General features: G+C 39.1%; 1 long non-coding RNA gene across 3 annotated transcripts in view; it reads left to right on the top strand.

Annotated features, from left to right (window-relative positions):
• LOC124103751 (uncharacterized) overlaps window positions 1-18,884 on the top strand; it is a 73,221-nt gene that overhangs the window by 12,632 nt on the left and 41,705 nt on the right. Inside the window, exon 2 of one of the 3 annotated variants that reach the window (XR_006855258.2) lies at window positions 18,154-18,249. This is a non-coding gene — a long non-coding RNA (uncharacterized LOC124103751). Of the gene's footprint in view, window positions 1-2,574; window positions 3,232-4,037; window positions 6,127-18,153; window positions 18,250-18,884 lie in introns of those variants that run through there. The other 2 variants (XR_009228291.1, XR_006855257.2) reach the window with 2 other exon arrangements.

Below are 18,884 nucleotides of genomic sequence, written 5' to 3' on the forward strand. Positions count from 1 at the left end.
TGGTGACAAGGATGTAAAGGAATTCGGACTCCCATGTATTGCTGATGGAAATTAAAATGATATAGCCACTTTGGAGAACAGTTTGGCAATTTTTCAAAATGTTAAACATGTACTTTCTACGTAAGCCAGAAATTCCACTCCTCATTATCTACCCAAGAGAAATGAAAGGCATATTCACACAAAGACACAGTGTTCACAGCAGTCTTTATATATAACAGCCAAATATTTGGAAACAACCCAAGTTCCCATCAACTAGAGAATGGATAAACCAAAGTGATATATCCATTTAATGGAATACTTCTACACCATAAAGAAACATAAACTACTGATATTCACAGCAACATGGATGAAAACATCATACTAACTTCTTAGTCTGTATTTTGTTGTTGCTGTTGTTGTATAACAAAATACTTTAGATCAAGTGATTTATAAAGAACAGAAGTTCATATGGCCCACAGTTTTAGAGACTTGGAAGTCCAAGAGCATGGCACCAGCTTCTGCCCAGCTGGTGCCATACCACCACATCAGTATCAAACAAGGACATCAAAAGCTGGTGAGGGCCTTCATACTGCATCGTAGAAGGCAGAGGGCAGGACGCTCTTGCCTCTTCTTATGAAACTGCTAATGCCATAATGGGAACCACACCTTCATGGCCTCATCTAATCCTAATTATCTCTCAAAGATTCGACCTTCAAAAACATTGCATATGAATTTGGGATCAAGTTTCTAACACATGAACTTTTTGTGAACACATTCAAACCATAGCACTAGTTAAAAGAATCCTGAAACAAAAAACAAATATCATGATTCTAACTATATTAAATTCTGGAAAAGGTAAAACTGTAGTAAACAGATATGTGGCTGTCTAGATACAAGAATTAAACACAAAAGAATATGAGCAATTTTTTTTGAGGCAATCGGAGTATTTTCCAGCCTAGTATAGTGTTGTTTGCTTGAGCGCAGTTATCAAAACTCACTGAACCTTACACTTAAAATGGTTAAATGTTATTTTCTTTAAATTACATAATAAAGTTTTAAACATTCTAAAAATACAACAAGATGAGAATAGTATAAACAGAATTATGTTAAATTTGAAAATATAGGTAAAATGAGGTGTCAAAATTGCAAAAACCAATCCTGGGAAAACAGAACATTACACTATTACTATTAAGGAAAATGAATTTGCAGTTTAAATATCCCTTAAGGATTACGCAGGTTCACTTTTACAGATGAATTCCATCAACATTCAGGAAGGGAGTAAACCATGATTGCCAAGCAGAGGGAACAGGTGGGGACAGGGTGTGAGGCATTCAAAGAGCCCTCCTCTTACCATGGGGACCCAACAGGGACAGGCTGAAGAAACTATCAATGGCCTCACCTCTGACCTCTGCGCTGTCATAACCCATCCTGCCCCTCCCTCCCTCTCTGTCTAAGAAGCTCTTTCCAGGCCTGAAGGTCCAATTCAGATTGCTCTCCCTCCCACACCCAGCCCACTGGGACCTTTCTGTCCCCTCTGTTGTGAAAGTACTTTGCACCTCTAATCTGATATATCAGCTACAATCTTCTGTTTACCAAATAGTAATTCAGGTATTTCAGTTTGCAAGATAACTAACTGAAAGGTGCAGGGTTACTGAACAAATTGTTTTGAATGGACTGTCATTGCTGGCATCACAGGCTTCTCTAGAACTGCTTTCGGGTTGTGATCTGAAGGAAACCTGCATTGTTGTTGGTTTTATTTTATTCCATGACATCACAGTGAAGTGAATGGCCATTGTTGAACCAACAGAGAAATCAAAATACAAAATCTTTAAAACTTGGCCTTTGGGATAAACCCCACCCCATGTGCTTCAAAACAAAAATACATGGAACTGGACAACATCATGCTAAGTGAAATAAGCCAGACTCAGAAAGTCAAAGGGTCAAGTGTTTTCCCTCATGTGTGGAGGCTAGAGATAAGGGGGGAGGGGGGTCATGTAAATAGAAAGGAGACCTATAGAGTAGAAGATAATGATTAGGGGGAGAGAGGAGGTGAGGGAAAGAAGGGGTATAGGGGAATGAAATTGACCAAATTGTGCTGTGTGCAGGTATGAATACATCACAATGAAGCTTACTATTATGTATAATTATAATTCACCAATTAAAAATAATTTTTAAAACTAGTATGGATATCCCACCCTCTCCCACATCTTTCCTCTCTAGCAAATTTTGCCTGTGTAGGTGTGAAGAGGAGTTATTGCCCACTGGGCTGCCCTTCTGCTATTAAAACATCAGTTTGCACATTAGCTTGTGTACCACGGTGCAAGTTCATCTGTATGTGCATGGAAATCAGTTCTCATATTCCCTGCTACATCTACATCAGAAAAATGAATGATTTTGTATAATGTAGAGTAAGTAATGCTGTTTCCCTCCTGGCTTAAAAGAAGTATGGAGTGGTAGAAAGAGCACTGGACTTGGAGTTCCCAGGGAGTAAACTGCAGTGAACTTGGGGAAATCTCCTACATTTTTAGAGCCTCAGTTTTCTCATCTTCAAGGAGGTGATAATGTCATTTACCCACTCTATCTCATTTGCTCTAGGAAGGATCAGATGGGCCAACAGCTGTGCTACCCACTGGAGAAGCATAAAGCTCTGTTCCAAGCCATGTTTCTTACTAAGAGAAACTAACACAGGCTGATAAACATCTCCCTTCTCTCATGCTTCAATCCTTCAAACCTGCTGTCATCTACCAGAGAAGAGTTAGTGCCTGTGCCATGCCCAGAAAGTTCATTGAGGACACTGTCAGTTTTAAACAGTTAAGATTAATCCATTAGTGAAATTTATCACCTTCCTCCAGCATCTTTCAACATCATCCAAAAGTCTATCTTCTTAAAAGATAACCACTGCCCTTAAATAAAAATAATTGCATCTGGCAATTCTGTTCTCAGGATCACCAAAATCCATCCTCTGCATATTTCCAGAGTTCGATTAAGTTAAAAACTTGTGCATTATCTCTTGGTTCTTAGTAGTTCAGCCTGGCTCAGGGGTGCATGCCTATGATCCCAGGGACTCCACAGGCAGAGGACTGCAAGTTCCAAGCCAGACTCAGCAACTTAGCGAGGCCCTAAGCAACTTCACAAGATCCTATCACAAAATGGCTGGGGATGTAGCTCAGTGGCAAAGTGCCCTGGGTTCAATCCCTAGTACAAAAAAAAAAAACAATCCTCTTTTAAAAAATCCTCTTCAGTAAATACATGTCTGAGATATGTGGAGATGCTTTTATTTTGTTTTTATTTTTCATTGTTTATTGTTGACCTTTGGAGATAGAAATCATTCCCCACTATTATATTTCTCTATAACTCAGACATTGAAATACTATATGGCATTTTAAAATATGATTGAGGACCTGCATTTACTAATATGAAGACATTAATTAGATGGTTAAATGTTAAATTTTAAAAATTGCATTTTATGAAGCAGTGTTGTGGTGTGATTTCAGTCTTGTAGTAGGAAGTGTTTGTTTTGAATTATCACACAGCTTAAAATCTGGATAGAAGCAACCCAGAGAGGCAATTAAGTGCCTAGACTTTTGTACCAGATTGACATGGATTCAAATTCATCCTCTGCCTGGCTGGACAACCTTGGGCAGGTTGTTCAATCTTCATCAGTCTCACTTTTTTGTATTTAAAAGAAATAATGATGGACTGTTTCCTGAAGTTGTCATGGGGATTAAATTGACAGTGCATTAAGCACTTAGCATAGCACCTGGCCCCCAGTACCTGATCTCTGATGATAGTCATTATTATCATGGAATATGACAAGAGACAAAGGTCAGTTGCTATCACCTCTGGGTATGGGCTCAAGAATGGGTTTTTTCAGTGCTTCTTTGGACTCCATCCCCACCTTAGTCAATCATTCTGAAGTGTTAATATGTTCTTGTGTAGGTTTTTGTTGTTGTTGTTGTTGTTTGTTTTTGTAGATGCATATTGCAAAATAGGTATTATTTTGTAATATGTTTTTTTTAAAGAGAGAGAGAGAGAGAACTTTAATATTTATTTTTTAGATTTCGGCGGACACAACATCTTTGTTTGTATGTGGTGCTGAGGATCGAACCCGGGCTGCACGCATGCCAGGCGAGCGCGCTACCGCTTGAGCCACATCCCGAGCCCTGTAATATGTTTTTAAAAGTATGTGAAACTACCCTGCATTTCATTGATCTTACTTTTTTCCCTAGGCAGTTCTGAAGGTCCACCATCTGCCCCACAGTGCCATGTGTACCTCTGACTGTTCCCTCTAAATGCTGCTGGGCAGTCCAAAGTGTATGTCCTCAACATTCATCTATCTGCTCCCTAAGTGAACTCATAGGTTGCTCCCAAGTCTACACAACTACAAGCAAAATTGCAATGAATATCCCCATGCATATCCCCTTAAGTATCCATGCAAGTTTTTCTATTCAATACAACCCTAGGGGTAGAATTGCAAGGTCATAGCATATGTATATTCTCAACTTCACTAAGTAGTGCTAGATGCTTTCCAGAAAGGATGCCATTGTTCACCAGCAGTGGTGGGGTTCCTATATCCCCACATCTCCACCAACACTTGGCCTTTTCCATCTTTCTAGCTTTTGGCAGCCTAATAAGTGTAACAAGTCAACGTTTTTTAAAATTTGTATGTGTCAGATTACTGATGACTTGGGCCATCACTTCTCTGCATATGTGCAGTAGTAATTTTGAGTTTCCTCTTCTGTGAATTTCCCGTTTGTATCCTTGCCTGTTTTTCTATTGGGCTTGCTGCCTTTATCTTGTTGAATGGTAACAGTTACTAGTGTTCTTTGCTTAGCTCTTGTGGGTTTTAGACATTTCTAACATTTTCCCCACACTGCTATCTGTGTGACAAATCTGTCTATAATGTCTTCCCTAAATGAAAAGTCTTATTACTTAGGGACTCAAAGCCATCAGTGCATTGCCTTATGATTTGTGCTTTTTGAAATTTTGTTTGAAAAGGTTTTCCCTGCCCCTAGGTCACCAAGATATTCTTCTACTTCCTGCTCCTCTCCCTGCAGGGTCAGACCTTTGCCCTTTGAGTCTTTAATCCAGGAGGAGTCTACCTGTGGATGAGCAAGCAGTTTAGTCTCTGCCTTATTGTCCCCATGAGCACTGCTGATGTTGACTTGTGATACTGTCCCTCCTTACAACATTTAAGTTCCACCCAACATAGAGATCTGTGTCTGAGTCCTCTGACCTATTTTTTTTGGGGGGTGCATTTACCTGGGGTGTCTTGTTTTGTTTTTTTCCACCAATGTACCCCTGTTGTTGGTGCTATTCCTTGGACGGGTGTTTTAATATCTAGTAGGGAAAGCTCCCCTTCTATTGATGTTTCTATTTAAGCTCAACTCAGACATTTATAAACATTTATTTCTCCAGATAAATTTTAAAGAAGTCGATTATATTCCTCAAAAGAAAAAAGAAATCTGAGTAGTATTTTTATGGCATTGTATTAAATTTATAGATTAAATGGGAGAATTTATGCCTTTCTAGTACATTATTATTCAAAAGCATAGGATTTTTCTACACTTATTCATATCCTTTTTTAATGTTCTTTATCATTATTTTAAAGGGTTCTGGGTTTGTGTTTGGGGTTTTTGTTTTTGGTACTAGGAATTGAACCCAGGGGCACTTTACCACTGAGCCACATCCCCAGCCATTTTGATTTTTTACTTTGAGATGGAGTCTTGCTAAATTGCTAAGGAGCTTTGAACTCACAATCCTCCTGCTTCAGCCTCCCAAGTCACTGGGATTACAGGTTTGTGCCACCATGCCTTTTACATTGTCTTATCAACATAATTAATTTCTATATATTTAAAATAGACTTCTTGGTACTGGAAAAGATGAGTTGTTATTTGTTACGTTTTTCTGATTGGCTGTTGCTAGTGCAATATTGCAAATTGTGTACCCAACAATTTTACTTAGTTTTCTTACTGGTTCTATTACTTGTCTTTGGAATCTGTTGGGTTTTCTGGATTAATGATCATATCATTTGCAAATGAAGACAGTTTTCTCTCTAACTTTCTGTATTAGTCAGCTTTCACGAAGTTAAGCTTTGATAACAAATGACTGCCACAACTCTGACTTACAACAACAAAAATAAATGTCTCCACAGCTCTGCTCTGTGTGTTTTCTTATTTTGGAATCAGGCTGAGGAAGCAGCCAACTGAAGGACACACCGATCTCACAGCAGAGGAAAATCACAACACCAGGGCTGTTAAAGCTTCCACTCAGAACTGGCACTGTCAAATCTCTTCCTATCCATTAACCAAGCCCATGGTTAATAGAGTAAAAAGTGTCCTCTTCCCAGAGGAAGGTTCTGCAACCCCCATGGCACTGGGCAGGCAAGGGCAGCCCTCCTGCAGCAAAGGTGTAAGAAATAATTGGAAATAAGAATATAATCTACCATTCCTCCTAACCTCCATCCTTCTTCCTTTGTTTCTCCTTTAGCTTATTGTGGTTGGTCTTGCTTCTGTCTTACAGAGAATGACTCTAAAGTATAATGCTTATTATAGCTTTTATTTGAAATAATCTTTATCCATTTAAGTAAATTTCCCACTATTTCTAGTTCTCTAAGAGTTCTGATCATGAATTTGTGTTGTGTTTAAATCACATGGATGTATTCGAATTATCTGTTTCTTCTTTAGGCCAGTTTTGGCATTTTTGTTGAAGGTACTTATCCATCTAATGGTGCCTTTGAATTTGCTACTCTATAGCTGCTTGAAGCCTTTCAAGTGGAGCGGGGTCATGATCTTTACTGCACAAGGCCCTAAGTTCCCTGTGCACTGCCAATATTTTCTAAGTAATAATAATAAACTGGCACTATCTGATAGACAGGAAAATACCAAAATATTAGAACTTGTTCCAAGAGTAGAACTAAGGGTAATTTCTATGTCTAATGTGTCCTATGTCCTTTTTATAATAGTCTGTTTTACACTGACAAGAAATTGCTTTTATATAATCAGGAACAACTCAAACTATGTCTGTTTTGTACCAAAATTAATCTATAAAACTTACCTAATTTCACTGGTTATTTTCAAACCAATGCTCCATTGAAATGTGGCATTTGGTGAATCCACAGCAGACCTAATGTCTTGGATACAGATTCATCTGTAAACAAGCAGAGCTTTTCAAGGAGGGAAATCACAACCTGTACATGGCCCTGAAGCTCCTGTGCACTTTCAATATTTTATAAATAATAAGAATTAACAGGCACTATCTGGGATTTATACTGATTTATTTTCTATAAAAGGACATTTTAATATAGCCAGCTAAGGGTACATTTTTTTAATTTGAAATTGAACTCTTGGAACATGAGTTGTTTATTCTGCTTGTCTTTTTTCTGCCTTTATTCTCCACTCGAGTATGGGTTTTATTAAGCAGTATATTTCACTTAAGGCTTCGAAAAAGTACTTTTTGAGAAAAAGGCTTTTCCTGGTATTTGTAGTGAGTGGTGCCTCGTTTCTGTTTAGTTTTTAGTGTGAGTTGTGTGTGGGCCCCGAGGATTCAATGAAGCTGTTTTCTTTTGAAAAGCTGTCAGACAACACAAATTAAATCCAGTAATTGGACAGACATAGCCAAACAAGTTCAGCTAGTTCACATGCATTTTAAAACAAATGAAAGAGAGACATAGGGAGAGTGGAGGAGAGGGTTTTACCTTCCTCCCCTTTCTACTAAATGTCTTTGGTTCTCCAGGGAAATACCTAACACATGCGTCAGGTTGTGAGATTCAAATTCACTAACACCCTAGTAGAAGGACTTGGCACAGTCCCTGGCACAACAGATAATCATAAAATGTAAGCCTCTATTCTTTGCACACTTATAGAGGTGGTTTTCACACATGCTTCTGCACACCATGTTTTCCTTGAAGCACCAATGGCCCCCTGTGTGTAAAGACTGGGCTGTATCTAACTGTTTAATGACAAGTTAATATTCTACAACAGCAAGGATGCACCCTGTTTAGTTGCCCTTCTCCTGTTGACGGGCATTCTGGTTGATTCCAGATCTTCACTACTGTAAGTGCTGCAGCAGCCTCCTGTTCCTCTCAGAACTTCCAGGCAGTCAGTTCTGCCTCCTGCTTTTCCTGAGAAACTGCCCATCTCCCCAGACCCTCCCATAGACAGGGGCTTCCCCTGCAGGCCACCTACCTCACCCCACTCTCTTCCTCAGTGCTTCTCCTGTCAGGCTGGCCAAGCCAGAGCAGATGCCACCCCGTGCCCCATGGAGGACTGGCTGGTGGCCGAGATGTTGAAGCCAAAGCTCTTGAGACCCTACCATCCAGAAGGATTGCCATAGTCATGACTCCTGGTGTAGGAATTAAGGTGACTGACAGAAACAAGCTACAAAGCCACTTTGACTGTGACAAGGAGACAAATTCTACATAGGCAATCCGTTTGATGTGGACCCCAGTTATTTTATTCACCACCCTGAGAGCAATGTGGGCAGGGACAGATTTGGCCTGTTTTAGGAATTAGCCACTGATATGATGGTTTCTGTTAGTAGAGTGGCCTATACATTCTTAGAGATTCTCTTTGCTCTATTATATTGTTATGGGGTTTTGTGCTAAGTGACACTATGGCTCAGATCATCTGAGCAGTGACTTAACTATGCTGTTTGGATTAACTTCTAGGGCCAGCTGCTTTTAACTAGGTGCTCAGTATTATAAAGGTATTGAAATGTTCCCTTGAGATTTGCATGAGCTTATCCAATTCCTGCTGGATCTGGGAACTGTCAGTTATTGAACCTATATGTGCCTGAAACTTTCCAAATGCAATCCCATACCATTTAATCCTCCCTGAATCTAGGCACTGTTAACCCCATTTTGCAGATAAAGCCACTGAGGCAAATCCCTCAAGGTCACTTAACTAGGCAGAAGTAAATATGAAATTCCAACCGGAGTTCACACGCTGTGTCCTTTTTTCTTCCTCCTCTCCCCCAGCTGAACACATAAAGCACCAAAGCCCAACATTTGAACAACTTTTTCTGACACATTATAAGAAAAAAATTCAAATTTTCCATACTTTACTAGGATGTGTGCTGATCCTATTTCACAGTTCTATCAAACTAGAAGCCAAATTATGTTTTATGTACCTATCCAAGCAGTTGGTTGTAAATGTGACAGTACTGGTGATGTGGTGACAAAGATGGTGATGACAATACTTTCTTCTATTGAGCACAAGCCCTGTGCCAAGCTCTTGGCTTAGCACTTTACATTCTCGCATTGATCCCTTTCATTTTTACAAGAATCCTGCCAAGTGTCCAGATGTGCACATCTAGGAGACAGCACGCCTGAGATTTGGTCTCAGGACCCTGACTCCAAATCTTGTGCTTCTATAACAGTGTCCCTGTGATACTTGGATGGTGAAATCTTGAATTCATAACTTCATCTAACACAGATGAAGAAAAAAATGATAAAAGAAAACAGATGCTGGGACATACTACAGGCCTCCACTGCACTCACAGCCATTCTTAGATTTACATATTTTATTCTGCAAGGCCCAGAAATATTTAGACACTTTAAGTTAATCACTACCTGTCACAATTTATCTGGGCTGTTTCTTGTCAGTAAGCACATGTAGACATCAGGACCCATTTGCCCTCTGCTTCACATCATATTTTTTTTTTATTATTATGCAGCCATAATATTAATAGATGAGCTCTCTTCCTAGGAGAAGGCCATTTTATTAGACATTTTACACTGTCTTCTTTATATGACTTCTAAGTCCTATGATTCACACTGCGTATTTTCATATTTGATTCTTGTTGCACATAAATGTTGCTGACTTATATTTAATATCCCTGTGTGCGTGTATGCACATGTGTGTGTATTAATCTCTCCAACTAAATTAAAGGCCCTTGAAAGACTGAAGGAACCAAAGGTTTCTGTTTACTCCCTGCAGGGTCCAAAATCCAGTCGTGGACCAGTGTAGGCTGGGGGATGGGGACTTCAAAAGGAAGCATTGCTGAGAAAAGAACTAGGAATACTATATGTGAGAATCTAGAGACAGGCCAAAATCGACAAACTGACCCAAAGGAGCGATTCCCCAGAGAAGGCTTGCATGAGTCCCAGGACAAACCCAGTCTTCCTTACCTATTATCTAAAGTGGAATTGGTTCTGCCATGTCATCATCTTGCCCCAGCCACTGTGCAACTTTACCTGCGACCACTCTTTCCTTGCTCTTCATATCCTGCTGCCTGCCTTCTATCTGTGGTTCAAATATGTGCCAAGTTGGTGTTTACCTAGGCCTTTGCCTGGAATGTTCTTCCCCTTGGTTTTTAAGTTCCTAACTCTATCTTGACATTCAGACTGTGTCAGACGGAATTTTTCAAAGATGGTCACACTGATACATATCCTATCTTATGTGCTCTTCTTACAATGTGATGTTGACACCCCTTCAAGAAGTGGTCTTTGTTTCCTTGGGTTCAACTAGGTAGATCTTGGCAATCATCGTAAGCAATAAGAGTCTAGCAGCAGCAACACGGTGTGTTTTCTAAGGCTAGGTCACAAATGTCAATAGAGCTTGCACCTGGCTCACTTTCTCTTTTGGGATACTTACTCTTGGAACCCAGCCACCATAATGGAAGGAGATCAGGCTGCTTGGAGAGCCCCATGTAGGTGTGCTGCCACTCAACTTACAGCAGCATCAACTGCCAGGCATGTGTGAGTGGGCAAATGCTCGAATGGTCCCAGCCCCAGCCTTTATGCCTTCCAGCCAGGCCCCAGGCACTGCAAGGCAGAGACAAGCCTGGCTCCAACACACCCTGCAGATTCCTGACATGGAGGATCCCTGAACATAAATTGCTTTATGCCTCTAAGTACAAGGCATTTAGCCACAGGAAGTAGAATGAGACCCCAGCTTAAATGTCCTTGGAGAGATTTTACCACATCACTCAATTTAAAGTTGGCATCTGGTTATTATTTTATCACATTTTAAATTTTAGTTCTCTGCATAACACTCTGCAATAGTTTCCTCATCTGTTTGTCTGGTTTGCTTATTGTCTGCCCTCCTCCACTAGAGAGTGAACTCCATTATACAAGGACCCTTTCTGTCTTGTCCACATCAAAGTCCTCAGTATTCAATACTTACAACAGCCCCTGGCACATAGTAGGTGATCAAAAATACTTGCTGAAATTAAGTGTGTCCATGCAATGAAATTCTCCCATTAGTCTTTATTTTTGCTACTTAATGTAGCAAACTTTAAAACTTATTCTCTTCTTAGAGGAAGTATAATAATTTCCTATTCTCTAGTTATATGTGTACTTCAGAGTGATATAATGCAAATTGAAGTAAAAATGAGTAATAACCAGGAGATGCATATGATGAGATTTTTTTAAAATTGAGCTTAGCGATGATGCAAATGGGGAAAATAAAAGAAATAAAGGCAATCCTTTAAAATATTAAAAAGAAGAAAAGGAGCTTGCCAAAAGCAGTGATGATTTCAATCACATTGAGTGAATTCTACCACAGAAAACAATTTGTAATTTCTTTAAAAACTGTATAATTCTCTATCTATTCAAATACCACCACGTCAATCAGAAAATGAATGAGATAATATGAGAAAAAAAGAGCTCTTTGAAATATGCTTCTTTATATTTCTTTACATTTGAGTAGAAAGTTAAACAGGAAAATCTTCCCTTTTCCCTATTTATTTACCATTCTTTGTGCAAAAGGGGTTGGAATGAGTAACCAAACCCATGGAAGAATAAGAGAACTCACATGTGTCAATAGGACTTCTTTGAAAAAGTTTGAACATAATTGCTCTTAAAAATGGTTCATGAAGATGAATCAGGTTCCACAAGCTCCCTGGGAAGTTTCCTCCTGAGATGAGAGTTCAAGGACATCTTTAAATGCATGTCCCCTCTTCTCCCATGGACAAGCACCATTTACATGTTTGTTTTCTAAATCAAAACTATCCTTTCTATTTTGTAAAATATTGGAAACAGCCTAACTGTTCTATTGGCCTTAGAGAAAGTATTGGAATCACAGAAAGGAACACAGACCTAGAATTATAAAGAACTGTTTGGGTTAATATTCATTTTTTACAATATCCTTGGGAAAATAAACACCTAACAGCCATGAGCTTGCAACTTGCTCAAGCCTGTCATAACTGATAGCTTACAGCAATGCTTTCTCATCACAAAAAATGTTCAAAGTTCTTCAGCTAGAAAAAGCATAGGAGATGAGGCCTGGCCTGTTTGAAGGTAACTATTCCTCCTGAATAATAATTTGGTACAGAGCAAATCATAGTTTCCAGAGATTGTAAGTTTAAAATAAGAGATGCTAAATCCTCCCTACCATTCAATGTGTAAATATTACTCCATGATTATTTATTGTACTCACTAAATATCTACAGTGAGATTATCTGCAGTCACCCACACCTTCCTTTCTGATTTGGTACCCATTTTGTAACTTCTATTATGAATCTCAATCTAGCTAGAATTCTTTATGTCCCTCTCCTCAAATATGGGTTGAAAAAAAGCATATAGACCAAAGACTATAAAAGTACAATTTTTTACCACATCAAATATCAGTCTTAACCTGTTCATTCAGGAGAGGATGGGACAATGACCTGAACACAGGACCAAAACTCATCACAGGCCATATCTAGATAAGACCAAACTTGTGATTTCAAATCTACCTGCGAGTCAATTTTAAGAATTGTACCAGAGAATATTCCTTTATTTTTGCCTCATGTTTGTGCTTGGAAATGAATTAAATGAGAAGAATATGAAATTAGTCAAAACAATAGCAAATGTCCACCCCACAGACATCAGAAGCATGTTCCAGCCTGCATTCACTATCTTAGATTAGGTCAGGTCTCATTTCCTCTTGTGAGTTGGATGTCAAAAAGATATGGTTGAGTGCCCCTGGTTTCAATGCCAAGTACGGGGGTGGGGGGTGGGAAGATGGTACCAAACTAATTGTTGAAATCCTAATCCTAGAACTTACTTTCCTGCAAGAGGAAAACTAAGTGGGAGACCATTATGGGCTTTCTACTTAGAAAGTATATTCACAGACTATGTTTTCTGCCTGCAATTTTACTATCCTTCACATGTGCCAATGCTTTTAGTACAAGTATTCCTTGTTATTTTCTAACATTCCCTTCCAGTTCTTATACTTGCTCTACTTTCGCCATCATAATTATTAGGAAAAAAGTTTGTTCCAGGGACAATCAGAAAATAACCCAAATCCATCAGTTGAATAACCACAATCATCATCATTACTATCATCAATCATCACCATCATTATCATTATCCTCAAAAGAGAGTGGCAAAGGTCAACTTGGTTTTAAAAGAATGGATTCTAGCAAGCTTAAAATTCTTGGGTTCCCTCTGTGTTAAATTTGAACTGAAAAAAAAATCCACATTCTCTTTATTTCTTTTACCAAAATCATATCCTAGTTTTAAAAAAAAAAATCTTTCAGGAGCCTTTTTGGAACAACTTAAATGGCAAGTTGGAAATCAAATGGTTCTGACACAATGGTGATTTTGATGAGTTAACTGCCAATGAGCATACCATATGGACAAAACTCCTCCTGAAGTGCACGTGGGTGTTTAAGGATAGAACACGTGGGACAAAGCACATTTCAAGCTTTTTCCAAAACCCATACATTTGCAAAATCATTTGATGAAACACCAGAAATTGGGAACTGATGCAGACACTCAAGTCTTCAACATAGCAGCAGGCTAGAAAGAAGAGACACGAGCTGGGGATGTGGCTCAAGAGGTAACGCGCTTGCCTGGTATGCGTGGGGCGCTGGGTTCCATCCTCAGCACCACATAAAAATAAAATAAAGATGTTGTATCCACAGGAAGAAAATTAAAAAATAAATATAAAAAAAAGAAGAAGAGACACTTGCAAGGCTCTGTTCCAGTGGAGAGGCTGAGGTTGGCCTGCCCTGTTTACTCCAGCAGCCCACCATTGTTTTAGGACATTTTGCAGCCACATCATCTTATGGATTCATATGGGGCTTGAGGTCAAGTCTTTCTTTTTCATGAATTGACATCTATCCAAATTTCCCCAATCCCAAAATGTAACCCATCATTGAGTTTTGAATTTAAATGCAGGAATATACAGTCATTCTCATTAGTCTTCGTCTTCCTCGTTTTGATTCACTGGCTTAGTATATTATGATTATTTGGGTTGGGCATAATGATGCATGACTGCAATCCCAGTGATTTGGGAGACTGAGGCAGGAGGATCACAAGTTCAAAGCCAGCCTCAGCAAATTAGCAAGACACTGTCTCAAAATAAAAAATAAGTATATAAAAAGGGCTGGGGTTGTGGCTCAGAGCCCCTGGGTTCATTCCCTAATACCAAAAAAAATTTTTTTTGGATCCTAATTCAAACACTTGGAGCTTGGAGAGGTGTGTCAAATAAGAAGAAGGGTCCGATTCTGTATTTAATCTGTTAATAGTGGTATTCCAGGTAAATCTCAGAATCCTTCTCTACTTAGGAGGATTTATTTTAGCTTCTGCTACCATGCAGAGTTGGTATTTGAGATTAAATCTATTCACCAAAATGCTTTAGACATTTCACTTTCTCTTTATAAGAATCATTCACAAATGTGTGATCAGAATCACCACCTTTGATTCCTAAATTCCTCTTGAGTTATATCAGCTTTAGAATTTCTACCCCATTGCAACCCTGCCCAAGTCATTTGAGAGCTATCTTCCTAAACCTAAGTGACTGCCTAGAACCCCCTTGCATTTGTGGGGGTCACTTTCTCCCAAATGCTATCTTTCCTCATGGCCCTTCAGTGGCCTCTTGATCACAGGAAAAACAGTAATAAACTCTTGAGGTTCCTTCCATGTTCTGACTAACAAAAATAAAAAGCAAATAAAAAATGTATCAAGCTATTTAGAAAAAAGAAAAGGTAATGGAACAATTACTGCTGTTGCTATTGGTGGCAGGCTAGGTGGAAAACATGGAAAATGTTTTCCTAAGAACAGATTTTGTGGATCTGAAGAAAGAGAATACTGGTTCTTCCATATTCCAGGTGAGTCTCACTCAGCCATATATTAGCAACACCCGTGAGTCAGTCCCTGCCATCTCATGTTCCCATGCCAAGTTGATTTTGTTTATTGCCTCTAAGTATCTGTATATACACTGTTGATCTAGTGAGGGCCAGGGCTTGGACCTCCATACCCCCAGTGCTGAGCATGGTACCTAGGTATCATCAGACACTCTTTGAGTATATGATAAGTGAATGGATACGAGATTGGAACTATCAAGTATTTTCTACTGTTTGCTCCTAGGAAATATTAAGGTATTCCCCTATCTCTAGATTTTACATAGAATTAATTTGGGGGGAAATGAGCAAAATGCTAGATGTATGAATTTGGATTCTCTAAATCTGGTGAAACACAAGTACTTACTTTGAAAGTGGGAGTTACTGATTTTGAACCTTTCTCCTTTGTCTCTTCACTGTAAATTTTATAACACAACCACACAAGCACACAGGAACAATGAAGGTAGTGCAGAGAACATATTATTTTGCTCAATAACAAGAATGATTTACATGCAAAGCTATCTACATTACTCCTTCAATACTTCTTATATCCAAAAATATAAATTTTTTGATGGGTGAGGCCTGCCAGTCAGCTCTGAAATCAAGGAGGAGAAAAGCAGTTACTATACAAATAAAATCATCAGATTAATTTTGTTACCAGTCCAGCTATACAACCATTGACAATCTCATAACCTTCTACCACACACCCAAAACAAACAAACAAAACAGTGCCTGATTACAAAAGGAAGAAGAGCACAAAATGAAATATTTCTTTCCCATTTATCTTCAAACAAAAGATAAAATGTAAGCTATGACTTAATATGGAAAGCATGGGTTTAGTAAGATCATGGTAGCGACATGATCACTGTGCACTCTGGGTACAAAATGTATTTTTTTAGTGTACCTGAGCTTTCAAATCGAGACATTATAATAACTGAAAATTATAGGGCAGTGTTGGAGACTCATGGTGAAGAGCACAGCCTTTGAAGTTATGCAGACCTGAACCTAAGTTCCTGTTTTGTCACTTCTTTCTGGGTACCTTGAGCAAATTACTGACTTTCTCCATGCCTCAATTTTCTCTGCTGTAAAAGAGAATACAGGCAATTTCTGTTTCATGGGATTGTTGTCAAAATTAAATGAGATAACTCCTAGAGAACACTCACACAGTGTCTGGCACAAGAAGGTACTTAATAAATGTTTGCTATTATAGCCATGATTCTTACATTAATCCAAGAAGAAATAATTTGGCAGGAAGGTTGATGGATTGGATAGAAATAGCACAGAAGTGTCTTATCACCAAGCACATAGCCTTTCTGAGAAACTAGCCAACCAGCAACCCTGATAGCTAATTACATTTCATTTGGTATCAAAGGGAGACAAATATACCATTGCAAGAACCAGGATAAAGAATTGCTAATGGAGATTAAGACAGGAGTCTAAGAAAGAACAGAGGAAAAAAAAAAATCCAGTGTGCTGGGGAGAAACCTTAGATCCTGGACCCAGGCAAGAACTTCCTTTGAAAATCTTTATGGCCCTATCTGAAAGCTGAACCAGAGCCCCGAGAAGCCAAAGAATTGTAATGTGTCTACCCTTTGGTAGTCAATAAAGTGGTGCTTGGAGGAATAGACATTCCACATGAAAACCGACCATAACCCCTTCCAGGGCACTCTATGAGGAAGGATCACCTGGGGTACTGCATCAGAGCTGTCTGAGATTGACTCTCCAAAGCAAACATCCTTCCAGCCCATGCCACATACAGGTCTACCTTTCATATATTCCTTTCATTTGAGATCCTGTAGAAACCATGTGGACATGGCCTCATGGGACTCACAGCTCAGAGAAGGGGTAACAATACAGAGTGATGGGTGCTTGGCAGGGCATTTGTGGACCTTGTAAAAAAAAAAAAAGTCAATTTTGACAAAGAGGCTTCTTGGAGAAAATATCAATGATGGAACACAAAAAGTAAGTAGGGTTAGAAAGGCAACAGGGAGGGGTGTGCCTAGAAGGTCCCCGTCAGAAGAAAAAGTGGGCGTGGGGCCAGCAGAAGACTGAAAGTGGCATGTTTGAGGGATTACAACATAGACTGTGGCACCAGAGCAGGAGCATGGAGCACGTTTGTTTTCATGAGGGATCGCCAACATTAATTTGCACTTCCTCTGTCCCAGGCCTGTGACAAGCAGGCCCATTAAGGGTATTAGCTCATGAAATCTGCACAGCAATCCTATAAGCTGGGGACTATTGTACACCTCATTTTGCTAATGGGAAAATTGAGCATTAGAGAGGTTAGGAGTCAAGATATTAAGCACTGAGCCTGGTCTGACAGCTTGTGTGAGAGCAGGGATCCTACCAGCCGCCTGTCTGCAGAGCTCACGCTCCTCACTGGCACCTCCCCAGAGGCACAGGTCCTGCCTGCTGCCACACCATGGCCTACAAGTTCGAAGACACAGGGCATTGGAAAGTGCTTTTGTGTCAAACTTTATATTCATGGTTTGCTTAAAATGAAATTGAGATCATCTTTTCACCGAAAAAAGGCCAAAAAAATCCTAGCAAATATGTTTCTGAGTGGTAGATGATATGACCACAGGTTTTTACTTCTACACAGTTTTTTAATGCAGTTTATTACCTGTACAGACTCCCTTTTCTGGCAAAGTCTTGAGAACATTTTGAAATCCTCTGGCTAGAAAAACCACCTCATCTATAAGAACTATTCCTTCTTGGACTTGGGCAAAGTTACTGGATGTGTCAGAGGCAGGTATTCTATCCAAACACCAGGGGAAGGCACACAGCTTTTATGAGACCACTTAAGAAAGAAAAGAAGCCACTACAAGTACATGACTTTTCTGTACACAAATAGCCAGCTAGAACACTGACCACAGCTGCTGTCCCACAGCACCTGGCAGGGTGTCCTGCATGTATAGGTGACCACAGAAATATTGTAAACAGATACACATTTAAGAGCTTGAGAAGTTTCTGTCATTCGTTTCTTGGTTTTCTCGTCAAGGTGGGATATGACAGTATAAGGAGAGATGTCTCTGACTACAGTCAGAAGTCATGAGGATTATACAACTTCTATGCCCAAAAAATAATATGATCTCAAAGACATATTTGTTGGTTTAATCCTAGGTTTCGGCACCAAAAGAGAGAAAGAGAGAGACAGAGACAGAGACACACATATTTGAACATCTGTGTTCACTGCAGCATTATCCACAGTGACCAAAGGTAGGAGTGATTCAAGTGTCTACTGATAGATGAATACACATAAAATGAAATAATGTTCAGCCTTCAAAAATCAAGGAAATTCCAACATATGCTAGGCAATACAGATTGAACCCTCAAGACATTATACTAAGTGAAATAAGCCAGTCCCAAGACAAATATTGCATGATTCCACTAATATAAGATAGCTAGAGTAGATAAATTCAGATAGGCAGAAAGCAAAATGATGGTTGCTAGGGGATGGAGGTATAAAATAATGGGGAGTTATTGTTTAATGGATTCAGCGTTTCAGTTTCACAAATAATTCTGGAGATGGATGGTGGTAATAGTGACAGAACAATATGAATATACTAAAGACTATTGACCTGTATACTTAAAAGATGGTTAAGATGGTAAATTTCATGTGTTTTTTACATAATTTTTTAAAAATTTTAAATGAAGGTAAAATAAAGGCATTTTCAGACAAAACACAGATTATTATAGTATGATTTTAATATTGATGTGTTAGCTCTCTGGCACTGTGACAGAATATCCAAGAAACACAACAAGAGAAAAGGTTTCAGTCCATGGCCACTTGGCTCCATAATGAGACTGAACATCATGTTAGGAGAATATAGTGAAACAAAGCCGCTCACATC

This window comes from Marmota monax, unplaced genomic scaffold (genome assembly GCF_021218885.2).
Source record: "Marmota monax isolate L192 unplaced genomic scaffold, Marmota_monax_Labrador192_F-V1.1 WCK01_AAM20220418_F8-fsc00006, whole genome shotgun sequence".
Lineage (NCBI taxonomy): Eukaryota > Metazoa > Chordata > Mammalia > Rodentia > Sciuridae > Marmota > Marmota monax.